The sequence below is a fragment of the Stegodyphus dumicola genome, chromosome 3 (genome assembly GCF_044657685.1).
Source record: "Stegodyphus dumicola isolate Sdum_Otavi_A_Nest chromosome 3, ASM4465768v1".
Taxonomy (NCBI): Eukaryota; Metazoa; Arthropoda; class Arachnida; order Araneae; family Eresidae; genus Stegodyphus; species Stegodyphus dumicola.
Window position 1 is genome coordinate 45,103,620 of NC_140770.1, and position 12,892 is coordinate 45,116,511.

At 36.6% G+C, this 12,892-nt stretch overlaps 1 protein-coding gene across 3 annotated transcripts in view; it reads left to right on the forward strand.

The window, feature by feature from the left end:
- LOC118198837 (ankyrin repeat and fibronectin type-III domain-containing protein 1-like) overlaps window positions 1–12,892 on the forward strand; it is a 1,134,269-nt gene that overhangs the window by 1,086,836 nt on the left and 34,541 nt on the right. The gene's annotated exons all lie outside the window — the stretch shown is intronic.

A 12,892-nucleotide genomic window follows, 5' to 3' on the forward strand; every position in this document is an offset into this window, starting at 1 on the left:
GGAGTGTCTTGTGATTTGTACTGTGTGCAGACGAGCTTCAGCCATGGGCAGAAAGAACCTTTTATTACTCAACAATGGCTGGCTTATTTGTTGCAAATATTTCATGTTAACATCGCGAAGAATGTGATTGAGGGATGTTATGGCTTTGGTTCTGAAGTTAAAAGCGGATCGAATGCTGGGATTTACAGAAACAACTCATCTGGCGATAACCACAGTTATGAACATCGCAACATAACATTTTTCACCACAAGTAAGAGATTCTGTAATGACTGATGTTTCTTTCACTCACAACTGCTGTTTGAAAGACAATACCTTAAGTCATCTCTAAGTAAATTATATGAGATCCATCTGTTCAGCCGGCATTTCCAACTGCATATATGCGTAGATAATCATACGCAGTGATTTCTGATAAATGAAAACATGCATTATCTAAATAACCCCAGAGGGGCTATATGTAGATCGGTCGCAGACATGGTTAGTTACGTGTATGGTTTCGTGTTATCATTCGCACAGAAAATCTGCATGCATGCACAGCGTCTTCTCATATCTCACCTTAAACATCAAACATAAAACCAAAAATTAGTCTTGCGATTACCCCATTGCGTCATCATCTAATGTACTTTAATAGCTCTTTCATAGCTAATTTGCCAAATCTGAAATATGCATTAAAGCACATTGAACTTTCACTTCATCAGATAGCATATTTGATGCTTGCTATCGAATGACATATTGTTCAATGTATGCTTAATTACACAGCGAAAGACTCGAGATATTAATAACATTTGTGTGTTATTAATACCACTGTGCACGTGTTATGTGCAATTGCACTTAAATTATGCACGTGTTACGTGCTTTGAAGGTACACGCTAACTTCTGTTAGCGTGCAACTGCAAAGAACGTAAAGACAACGGCAGAATTTTCCGAGGGACCTGATACGTATTTTTATTCAACATCCCATATTGGAGAGGAATGGTATTATTAAGTAACTATGAAAATAAGGTATGAAAAAAATTAACTGCGTAAGCGAAGTTTTCAAATATTTTAGACGATCGTGTCTATGTTAGCTTATTTAGAAGCATTCGACTTTTACAGATGCTGAAACCTTTTAGAGCTTAAAAAAAGTTACTAAATTTTGTAACAGAGCAAGTTTGATTTATTTTGTAACACAGTGAAAACTACTGATTTTTGTCTGGCTGCTTTAAGAACATTTTGTTTTGAATTATTATTAGCCTCCGTATTTTTTTTTTCTACGAAAATTTTTTAAAATTGTTTTAAAAATATTATCAATACAATTTTCTATTTTCAAGTATCTGTATCTTTTTATTAATATTGTCGGATAAAACAGTTGGCAACTAATTATTTTTTACCGATTCAAAATATCTAGCCACACTTTCTTAATTGTAAAAATGATCCTGACATGTATTGGAAAAGTAATAGTGAACGAAAGTGAAGAAAATCGATTTTTTTATTTTGAATCAACGCACGGGCCTCTTGTTTCGGGAAGAGAGGGAAAGGGGAAAATAATATTAACGGCTAAATATTTAATAAGTCAGAAAAAAAATTCAAATTATTCATTTTGCTATCCAGTTTATGCGAAAGTTGATTTTAATTTCTCTCTGCCAACATCGTCAAGTAAATTAAATTTCGAAGAATCGGCAATCTCTTGTAATTTCAACCTTTGGATCGCAGGTTAGGAGATTAGAAATCTCATTTTGTTTGATTGCGACGTTCGCACGGTTAAAGTAAATACGAGGGCCATCCAGGAAGTAGATTACGTTTCCGTCTGTGTCCGCTAGGGGCGGGGCTAGCGCGGCCATCTTGGGGTCAGAGCGTTGCGCAGCTCAGTCTGCATCTAGCCGTGCTAGTGAGAGGTTCGTGCTGTGCTCCGTTCAGATACTGTGACGGTTTGAAATGTCTGCGTTAATTGAAAATCCCGCGAGGTGCGCTCAGTAATAAGGTTTCTGACTGCAAAAAACTGTAAACCGATAGAAATCTATCGGCAGCTTCGTGAAGTGTATGGGGACAACATTATCACTGAAGGTGGAGTGCGTCAGTGGGTCATAAGATTTCAAAATGGCCGAACCAATGTTCACGACGAAGATCGAAGTGGGAGACCCAGCATAGTGACCGCCGAACTTCTCGAAAAAGTCGATGCTAAAGTCCGTGAAAATCGAAATTTCACAATAACGGAACTTTCTTTGAGTTTTCCACAAATTTCGCGAAGTTTGTTGCACGAAATCATCAGCGAAAAGCTTGGTTACCACAAGTTTTGTGCAAGATGGATTCCAAAAATCTTGACAGAGGACCACAAAAATCAGCGAATGGCTGCAGCGTTGAACTTTTTGGACGCTTACCATAAGGATGGTGACTCTTTACTCGATCGCATCGTTACTGGTGACGAAACATGGGTGAAACATGTGAACTGTGAAACGAAATTGCAATCAATGCAGTGGGGGCACACAAGTTCTCCCCAAAAACCCAAGAAATGCATGCAAACAATGTCGGCAAGGAAGATGATGGCGACTGTTTTTTGGGACAGAAAAGGTGTAATTTTGGTGGACTTCCTGGAAAGAGGCACTACAATAAACTCTCAAAGGTATTGCCAAACTCTCCAAAAACTCAGAAGAGCAATTCAAAACAAGCGCAGAGGAATGTTGAGCTCTAAGATCTTGTTGATTCACGACAACGCCCGGCCCCACACGGCAAATGTCACTCGTAAAGTTCTTGAATCTTTTAAGTGGGAGTTGTTTCCTCATCCGCCGTACAGTCCCGACCTGGCACCGAGCGACTTCCACCTATTCCCAGCAATGAAGAAGTGGCTGGCTATGCAGCGTTTTGATGACGACGCACAGCTGCAAGAAGAGGTAACGAAGTGGTTGAAGGCGCAGGCGGCCGAATTTTTCGACGAAGGAATTTCCAAGCTCGTACATCGCTACGATAAATGCCTTAATTTGTATGGTGACTATGTAGAAAAGTAGTATTTGAGTGTGGCTTTCATCTGTATATAATAAAATTTGTTTCCTATACTTTGTTTATTTTTTTATTCCAAAACGTAATCTACTTTCTGGATAGCCCTCGTAATTCCGAGTAAATATTATTTTAAGTGAGCTGGAAACAAATTCAAATTTGCTCCAGACTGTAAATAAACAAAGGAGTGGGTCAGTAAACCCAGTATCAGTTTTATTTTTTTTCCCGACATGTGACATCTTGCCAAAGGGCGAGAAACGGTCTATCTTTCGAAGCATTTAATCGCTATATTCCATGTTACACAGAAAATGCCAATACGATGTTAATGAATAGTTTTAGGACTTGGTGCAAGCCAAGAGCAGCTCAATGAACTTCTCTTCATTGCACGAATTAATCTTTCACTTTACTTCTAAAAAAAAATTTATGTAATGAAATATATATTAAAAAAATATGAAAGGTTTCAGATTTTAAATTACGTCCAGAGGGGTGCTTTTTTAACGTTTTGTGTTTTACCTTTATTTATTAAATATCATGTTCTTTGCACTTAAACCGCAAAATTCAGTTCTATAGCAATGTCGCAAAAAAATTTTAAAATGAGCCTATCTTTACAATTTCTGATACACAGTTCCGCACCCTGGAAATAAAAAGGTCTTTTTTTCCCCGTAGAGTGTTGCTATTGCTCGCTTTTAAATAGTTGAGTTTATTACTCAAAAATTCGTTTTAGAAAGTTAGAAGTTTCAGAAAATATGAAATCGATAATAAAACAAATTCCAAATTTCAAAGTTGGTCTTCCACATGCCCATATTCGTAGGAGGATTACGTCATTCAAAATTCGATGGCTCTATGTACCGTTGTTTTATCACAATGCGAGAAATATACCTACATTTATGCAGATTTTTCATTATTTAATTTCTTCCGATATAATGCAGGTCTCTAACATTTGGTTTCAACAGTTTAAAGAGTGAAACGGACATTTATAGTGATTCAACGCAAAATCGCAAAACGAAAACAGTAGTCCTTCAGGGACAAAGCCCTTTTGGACTAATAAAAAACTGAAATTATCATTCATTCCAATACTACACTGCATACAGGATGTGTGCTGCATATATATTTAATATGTGTTTTATCAGCTTATCATCTTCCATATGCATGAATTCATAAAAATACGTGATCTACTTGTATTTTATTTTCTATACATAAACTGTACTGGAAAAGGTCATTTAAATAAATATTAAACAACGATTGCTACAGCTATATAGAAGTGATATTTGGGTATAAAAAGTGACCAGGCGCTGTATAAGATACAGAATAATTTTTATAAGTGCAATTTGAAAATTAGCACACTTATCTCAGAAATTAGAAAATTGTGCTGTATAACTAAATTAATAGAAAATGTTAAAAGGTATTTTCTCCTTCCTTTCTGCATGCCTTTGTGGTGTAACGGTAGCACACTCGGCGCGTATTCCAGAGGTCCAGGTTCGAGTCCCGGCAAAGGCATTACAAATTTTTCTCATCTCCTGCTTCAAAAAAAAAAAAAAAGTCCTAATGACTCTAAAATGTATAACTAAATTAATAGAAAATGATGTTTTGCATCAATGACAAAATAAGTATGGAAAGACGCTAATTCGCTAATCTTTGAAAATTACGTTACTTTCAATCAATATGCTAAATATAGCTGCACAACTTTCAATTAATACTGTGAATATCTGGAATATTTTTCTGTTAATATGTTCAGTATCTTCTGGCAAATGTGAGCATTTCTGAATTCTCTGTGTGTGAAATATGACCTTTTCTGTGTCGGAATTTCAACCTGTATGCAGAATTTTCTGTTGAACGTTCGTCAGGGACACGACTAGTGGTCACAGTGTCGCAGGTTGAAATACTGGCTTTGCAAATCGTATAGGCTTGTCAGTTCCATTTTCCGAAGAAATTTATAGAAATTAAATCGGCTGATCGCGGAAACCACCTTATGGGGCAACTTTAACCAACCATTTTTTCTTCGAAAGCTACAAACAGGTAACGCTGCACTGTTGTTGGCATATGGGATGATGTTTCGTCATGCTAGGACTACAATGGTGTCTGCTAGTAAGGACCGTGAAATGAAATGTCGTTTAGCCTGTAACAATTCTAAATAAAGCATTCCGTCTTCCAGAGGAACTACTGTCTTGTAGCACATGCTGATAGTTGATCCATGATATGTAACTGTTTGTTTCCTGTTTAATCCTAAAATATTTGTAAATTTTCCTCAGAAGAAATATTTGCTTTTGAAAAGAAATATTTCTTTCAAAAGATGCGTGATTAAAAAAAAAAAGGCTGGATTTTCAGCTAAGTGACAAATTCCAAATTTGTGTCACTGAAGGTATCCATCGTTGTTTTACAGAGTCATTAGATTTTTTTGAAGCAGGAAACGTGAAAAATGTGCAGTGCCCTCGCCGGACTTGAACCCTGGACTTCTCAAATATGTTTCGAGTTACACCACGAAGGCATGCGGAGAGGCGGAAGAAAATACCTTATATATTCCTCCCTTTATATAAAGACGACTTAATCGCGAAATCATGAGGGTGACGAATTATCGTTCACCACCTTTAGTTCGGGCGCCACTTTTAGAGTCATTAAGGTTTTTTGAAGTAGGAGATTTGAAAAATGTGCAGTGCCCTCGCCGGTACTCGAAACCAGGACGTCGGTTGTCGGTACGGAAAAGTTCCGATGAGCATCATGCTGTTGCAACATTCCACTGTCATGATACTGACGATCCATATGCTAATTGAGTTTCCTTGTACTATTGTGTAGAGGGAAGATTCATTGAGAAGTATGCCGGAATATCAAATTTTTGAATGTATATATTTATTCTTCTGAGTTCACTGAGGACAAGGTATAATATTATCAATCTCTCCAAAACACAGAATAGCCATATTACTGTTTAGTGCTTTTTAATGTGTAAGAACAGTAAACCTCAAGGCATATAGCCTTGCAACTTCTCTAATATTCTTTCAGTTCCTCCCATAAGGTAGTAAGTGCCATCTGACAACATTTTCCTTCGAGTAGATTATTAGTATTTCCTCACGATACTTACTAAGAATGTTTCATTATTATCCGGACTCACCAACGGCCGAGCGATTAATTCGCTGAACCTTGGTCGGAGATTTGATTCCGGCGAGTTTTCGTGGTTTTCCTCGTGTGTAACGTGTATACGAACGATGTATATAACGTGTGTGTTTACCTTAGAAAGTCCTCCACGAAGGCATCACTCTTCTTAGGCAGACAGTCCTCGAGTGCTTTGCCATAATCAAAATAAACCAAAGCAAAGATCATCACCCACTGTTTTCGACACCTTAATGATCTCACTTGGATGTGCGAGCCATGATAAGTTTCTTATGGACAAACCAGATATGTTCCCATCTGAAATTCGCACTCAAATCGTGGGAGTTTATGGTGAAGAAGCAATGAGCAAACAACATGCAGCGGAATGTTGTTTTCTTTTCAATTGGGCAAAGAGGAGGCAAACCATAAATAGGACAGCGAGCGGCAGACCAAGTTCTTCAACGGCCGAATTCAACACGGTACGAGTTGAAGAAATGATTCAAAATTATGTTGTGGCTTATCTCACTTGCTTGATAGTAACATCAGAACAAGCCCACGAAATCCATTGTGACAAGGAAAGCAAGGCTGCGCCTGTCATTGGCCCTATACAGGTGACAGTACGACTTTGCTCAGTTCCAATTTTGAAAAACAGCCCTTTGTGGAGACGGGCCCGAGGCTTTCCCACCTCTCTTCCTCTATCATCAACCTCTCGAGAGGATTTTCGACTCGCCGCATATTTAGAGTGCCTCTATGCCGTACAGACACTATACATTTACAACATTCCAGCTTTCTCTGGGATTCAAACCTGGGCCCTTCGGTATCGCAAAAAACTTCTCTAACTAGTATAACATCTCGGCGGCGATTCAAAATGATCGACGGAAATCAATCGAGTCAGAGTTGAGACTGAGCTATGATATCGTGCAGCGAATCGTTTCTGATGTTTTGAGATATTCGAAGGTTTGTGACCGCTGGGTACCACATGCGTTATCAGAGCAAACGAAAGCCATACGAATGATGTGCAATCTTACCTTTCTTCAACGTTACCATTCGGAAAAACAGCACTTCATTGATCACATTGTTACTGGAGAAGAAACTTGGCTTTATCATTTCATCCCCTCAACTAAAAGAGCCACTGTGTAGTGGAAACACGCTGGATCACCAACGAAAGTAGATTTACTTTTTATATTCTGCCTGTAAAGTTAAGACAACCACATTCTGGGATTCATGTAACGTTATCCTTATCGAGTATTATGGGAATGGCAAACGATCAGCACTAACGTGTTATTTCTGATCGTTATTGTATCGCTTTCGCAAAGTTACGTGAAGCCATCCGTAGCAAACGCCTAAGTACGTTGAGTGATTGTGTAATTCTTGTGCATGATACTGTTCGCAAACTCAAGAATTGTTGCAAAAGTTCACGTAGGAAGTCTGGAGCCATCCTCATACAGCCCAGATTTCGCATCCAGTGAGTGTTTCCTTTTCGAAAACTGAAGAAACACTTATCTGGAATAAGGTTCTCTTGAGATAGTGATGAGAAAACAGCTGCCGAGAACTGTGTGAATGGACAGGGCTGTGATTTCTACCAGCTCGACCTGTGTTTTTTTTTGGGGGGGGATCCATTTTTCTTCCTCTAAACAGCTTAGAATGTAGAGAAAGAAGAAGTACAGAGATAGTGTTTGGTTTGAATTATACATTTTATTAATCTGTAAATTTAGAAAGGCCTAAAATTTTAATACTAAAGGAAAACCAAGATCCTTTAAGAAAGGCCACTTAAAAAACAACTATGCTTCGTCCAGTTTCTTTTTCCGTTACTACAATGAAACCAACACTGAAATTAATTATTCTTTAGAATATTATTATAGACCTTTTGAATTATATATAATTATGGCTAGGTTTTCTGATAGAAGTTCGCATTTGGCTCAATGTGTAAAAATATAGTCTTGTTTCATTATTTTATTCATTTTGTTCACTGCGTCACACGTGAGGAAAGAAAGGAATAAAGCAGTTGATAGTGTTGTCCTCTTTTGTTATATCCATGGCATTTCACAATGTGTGTTCGCTATAAATAGGGAATGTTATTCTCCCTTTGGCGAATATTAGGTTTTAATAGTTCCTTCGATGCATCGTTAAAGCAATTCTACGGGTAGACTAATACACACGAGAGGTTTGGTGAGACACAGGGCGCCGGAAATAAACACAGCTGCTGGCAACCTTAAGTTCACATCGTAAATTCTGTTTTACCAAGTTCAAGGTTATTTCATCCGAAAGGCTAAAAGTAAATGACAATGTTTATCCAAACAAGTCAATTATGGCATTCTTGGCTTTTAATCTAAATATTCACGTCTGAGCAAAAATAGTCGCTGAATAAATAAAAGAATCACCATAGTTGATTCCCAGAGGGATGGTGTATAAAAAAAATGCTTTGGAGATATTCGTTATGTTACTTTATAAAAATGGTTTTTCAACAGTTTTATGCACCTAGGTCCAATTTAATAAAGACTGATTGAGAAGCCAGACAAAGTTGCAATTTTTTTTAGCAAGAATCAACGAAAGAATAATAGAGATGAACTCATAAATAAAACAGAAACATTCCCAGAGGGATGGTGTATAAAAAAAATGCTTTGGAGATATTCGTTATGTTACTTTATAAAAATGGTTAAATACATATATACAGACAATACATATAAATAAAATAAAACAGAAACATTCCCAGAGGGATGGTGTATAAAAAAAATGCTTTGGAGATATTCGTTATGTTACTTTATAAAAATGGTTTTTCAACAGTTTTATGCACCTAGGTCCAATTTAATAAAGACTGATTGAGAAGCCAGACAAAGTTGCAATTTTTTTTAGCAAGAATCAACGAAAGAATAATAGAGATGAACTCATAAATAAAACAGAAAAAAAATTGGTACTTTTCCGTTTCGCCGACACAAATCTCGTCAAGTAGACTTTGTTGGCGACAGTATAAACATAAAAAAAATGTTAACAAATGTTAGTTCTAAGAATTTTTTATTTTGAAGGCATAAACATTTTAATAGGGTTTCAAATTTTGTAAAAAGACAATAAATTTGTAAAAAAACTGTAAGAATTTATTATGCTTTCATGTTTCAACATCCTGATTCGCCGGTTCTTATCGCGTGACCTCGAGTGATCTCATTTCACATAAACTACGCTACAAAAATCTAATTTTCTCAATAATTATCTACATTAATTTCAAGTTAAATCTTAATTTGGAATTCAATTTTAAATGCAAGAATTATTCCAATTCGTACGAATGGCTAACTCAGAAATTAAAACCGCAGTGCTTTACTTCGCTAGTTCATTCTCATTAAAATTGATGAACTTCACCCTTGACTTTCCGTTTTCTATATTTTTGCCTTCCGGTAAGCGGTCTGATTGTATCCTAATTGGCTTAATTACCGCGAATGGTCTTAGGGCATAAAATTTAACTATCTTGTAAAAATTCTTTGTATGCCAGTATTGAAAGAAACAATCAATCTAATAAGAAATGGCTACGACTTGTTTTGAAAATGAAGCGTAAAAGGTTACCTTACAAAATATTCCATTTGGCATCAGTTGTACCATTATTGGCGACTTTATCGTTTGCGCCGGCAAAACGGAAAAGTACCAAAAAAGGTAAACTGCCAACTAGTAGCAAACAAACAGTAAATAAATAAAAAAAAAAGTAATAGAAAATTTACACTATTGACTCCACGGCTTCAAATAATAACATTAGCTGACTTCCCCTTCATCTGTAATTTACCCTTTCTAGTTTATTTTAAATAATGACAGAGATGAAAATTCTGTGGGAGACTTTAGGAGTCTTGAATGTCTTCTTCATGTCTCTTTAACTGTTTCTCCCTATTAAAAATGTTACAGTATGACGGTATTTCTATTGTTAGTTTCTAAATTCTTCGACATGAAGTCCGGGCCCACCAGCGGCCGAGAGGTAAAGTCGCTGAACACTGGTAGTTCGGTCCGAGGCTCGAATCCCGCGAACGGGCTGGCTACATGGGTGTTTTCGTGGTTTTCCCCATGTGTAACGTATATGCGAGCCAGTTTCCCTTAGAAAGTCCTCCAGGAAGGCATCCCTCCCCTTAGGCAGATAGCCCTAGTGTGCTTTGCCATAATTAAATACACACACACACACACCGACATAAAGTCCTGTTGGACAACCAGTATATTAAATATTTACATTGTTTTCAAATTTATTCTTCGGAACTGCGTGATGCTTTCTGTTTGTCTTTTGTTCGGACAGACAGTAGCATTTTCTGTTAAAAAAATATGTTTGTTTCTCTAAAGACATTTATGCGTTTTGAAGAAGAGAAACATGTGCCTGAATCCCTTGAAATTCATAGAATATATTTTTCTAAAATTAAAACTAATCCTTTTAATTTTGTCAAAGTTTTAACCCTAGAATAAACTCAATGTGGTTGTCGTTACGCACCTGTTTTCTTCATTTACATTGATTTCCAAGAAAGGAAATCAGATGGAAGCTTTATAAATACTGAGTAATTTTAAACAAACAGAATAGTTTTATACTGTATTATAGTATACTGTTATTATAGTCACGCTATAAATATTTATATGTTAATACTGTTATTATTACTTTTGCTATTACTATTATTACTATGTAGGGCCATTCCAGAAATAAATTTACATTATTTTAAAGTAACGTATGTTTGTACGTAAGATTTTGTGTTGCTTATGATTTGTGCCTTATTTTTCTATGTTATCGTCAGCAAGCTAAGCTGTCTAACCTATTTGTTCATATATGGACAAGCTCCTCTTTGCCTTATTAGGAAAAAATAAGGAGGTATGATATTACCGCTCACTTGCCATTGACGTCACTCCAAACCTGCGCCCGGAGATATGTGAAAAAGCGAAAGTCACCTGTTGGCAGATCCTTTGTTTTTACTAGAAAAAAGTGACAAATTATAAAAGAGTTCGCCTGCAATCTCCATCTGAAAGTATTGCCAGAATTTCCAAATTGATGCGGCCATGTAGGAGGGAGCATTATCGTAGAAGAATAACGCATCTTTTGTTAGCATCCCACAGGACAATAATGTTTTGTAGCAGCTCGTACTCAATCCTCAGTTTCATGACAGACAGTAGCATTTATAATTTAACTCCCCTTTCAGAAAATCGACGAATAAAACACTTTCAAAACATAGTACCCAACATTCTGCCAACGGATGGCATGATTTTAAAGTTTGTTCTTCGCTGGGAGACCGGATGATTTTATTTCGCGCTTGCACATTTCCAATCTGAAGCTCAATATGAGCATGGTGAAGCCATGTTTTGTGATTGATGGCAATACGTTCCTGAGAGTCATGGCCGAGAATAGCAGGATGCTGCAGTGATCATGGCATGAGAAATTCGCATTAGTCCTCGCTAGGCCAGTCGTACACGTACATTCTGAAATACCATCTTTATAATCATTCTGGACTTAAATCATGAGTTAGTTCATTCACAGACACTTTGCTTTTTTATATTAACGCAATTTTTCAAGAAACGTTGTGTAAATATTTAGAGTGATGAGAAATATGGCGACACCGATTGAGTGTCCACGTAAATTACTTGAATTTACAAGATGGATGTAAAACGTGTCCTATGATCAGACAAATTCCTCAGTTCTCGTGATGGTTATGCCGAAGGAAACCATAAAGGATCCATCAAGGAAAGTAATCTGCAGCTTATTATCTTCAAATAAGTTTTACTCACGAACTAATAATCCTGTAGAGTTACTTCTGGAAAGCCTCTCCTGTGTTTAAAAATTGTTTATCTATTAGAAACATATTTACTATGCGTTATAATTCTTAATAATTATGATGACTGTATGCATTTTGCATATGTAAATTGCCCACAGTCATCATGATTATTAACCGTATAATCTCAGATCAATCATTGTTAGATAACCATAAAAATCTCTTACCTCAGATTGTCTCCTTAAGAGAGGGCATGTTAGCGGGCGTGGTAACAGAGAAACCTAAGACTGAGTAGATAATGTAAATCAGATTGGCATATTATACTATTCTAAGGCTACAGCTACGCATTTGTATTACGTCTGCTTTTTTTTCCACGTCCCACATAAAATAATTTTTATCAAAAATTCGGTTTCACTCTTTCAGTTAATTTCCTATTTCCATAAATCATTATCTTCAACTAAAATCTAAAAGACATTCTATAAAGTCAAATAGCAACCAAAAGGTCCCTCATCTTGCGGTACATGAAAAGGAAGTAATAGGAGCAAGCACACACTATCACCTTAAGTTTCTTTACTTTAATCTCTTTTTGTATCATTAGACTCGGTCATCATTACTTCTTAATGTACACAGGACTAGCTCAAATGTCACGTGAGAGATACGTCATATCATAAATGTCATGTGCTAGTTGAGCGAACTGTATCGTCTTAATTGATTTTGGGCATTGTACCTGGTTACTTCGCTTGCTCCTTTATTCCACAAAATGCGTATAGCTTGTATGGAAGCGAAATGACCTGTAACTTACCATTGCTTTGTCCGTGTAAGTAACGTTACTTCACTTACTAATTTATCTCACGAAAAACCTTTTCTCGCATTTTTAAGAATTCCAGAAGGCAAGCAGAGAAAGACAGAATTGCGAAATGCTTGAAAAGTTTCTTGTAGATTTTAATTACCGCAAACACTGGATAGTCTCCAAGTTTACGAATTGAAAGCAACAGAAAGGAATTATGCGAAATCTTAAAGCCTTACAACAGTTGCCCTCCTATATATTACCTTATGAGAAGCGATTAATGGAGGAGATTAAAAGTTAAAGAGGGGAAAAAAAGGTTGGCGAAGGAGCTTAGAGATTAATATTA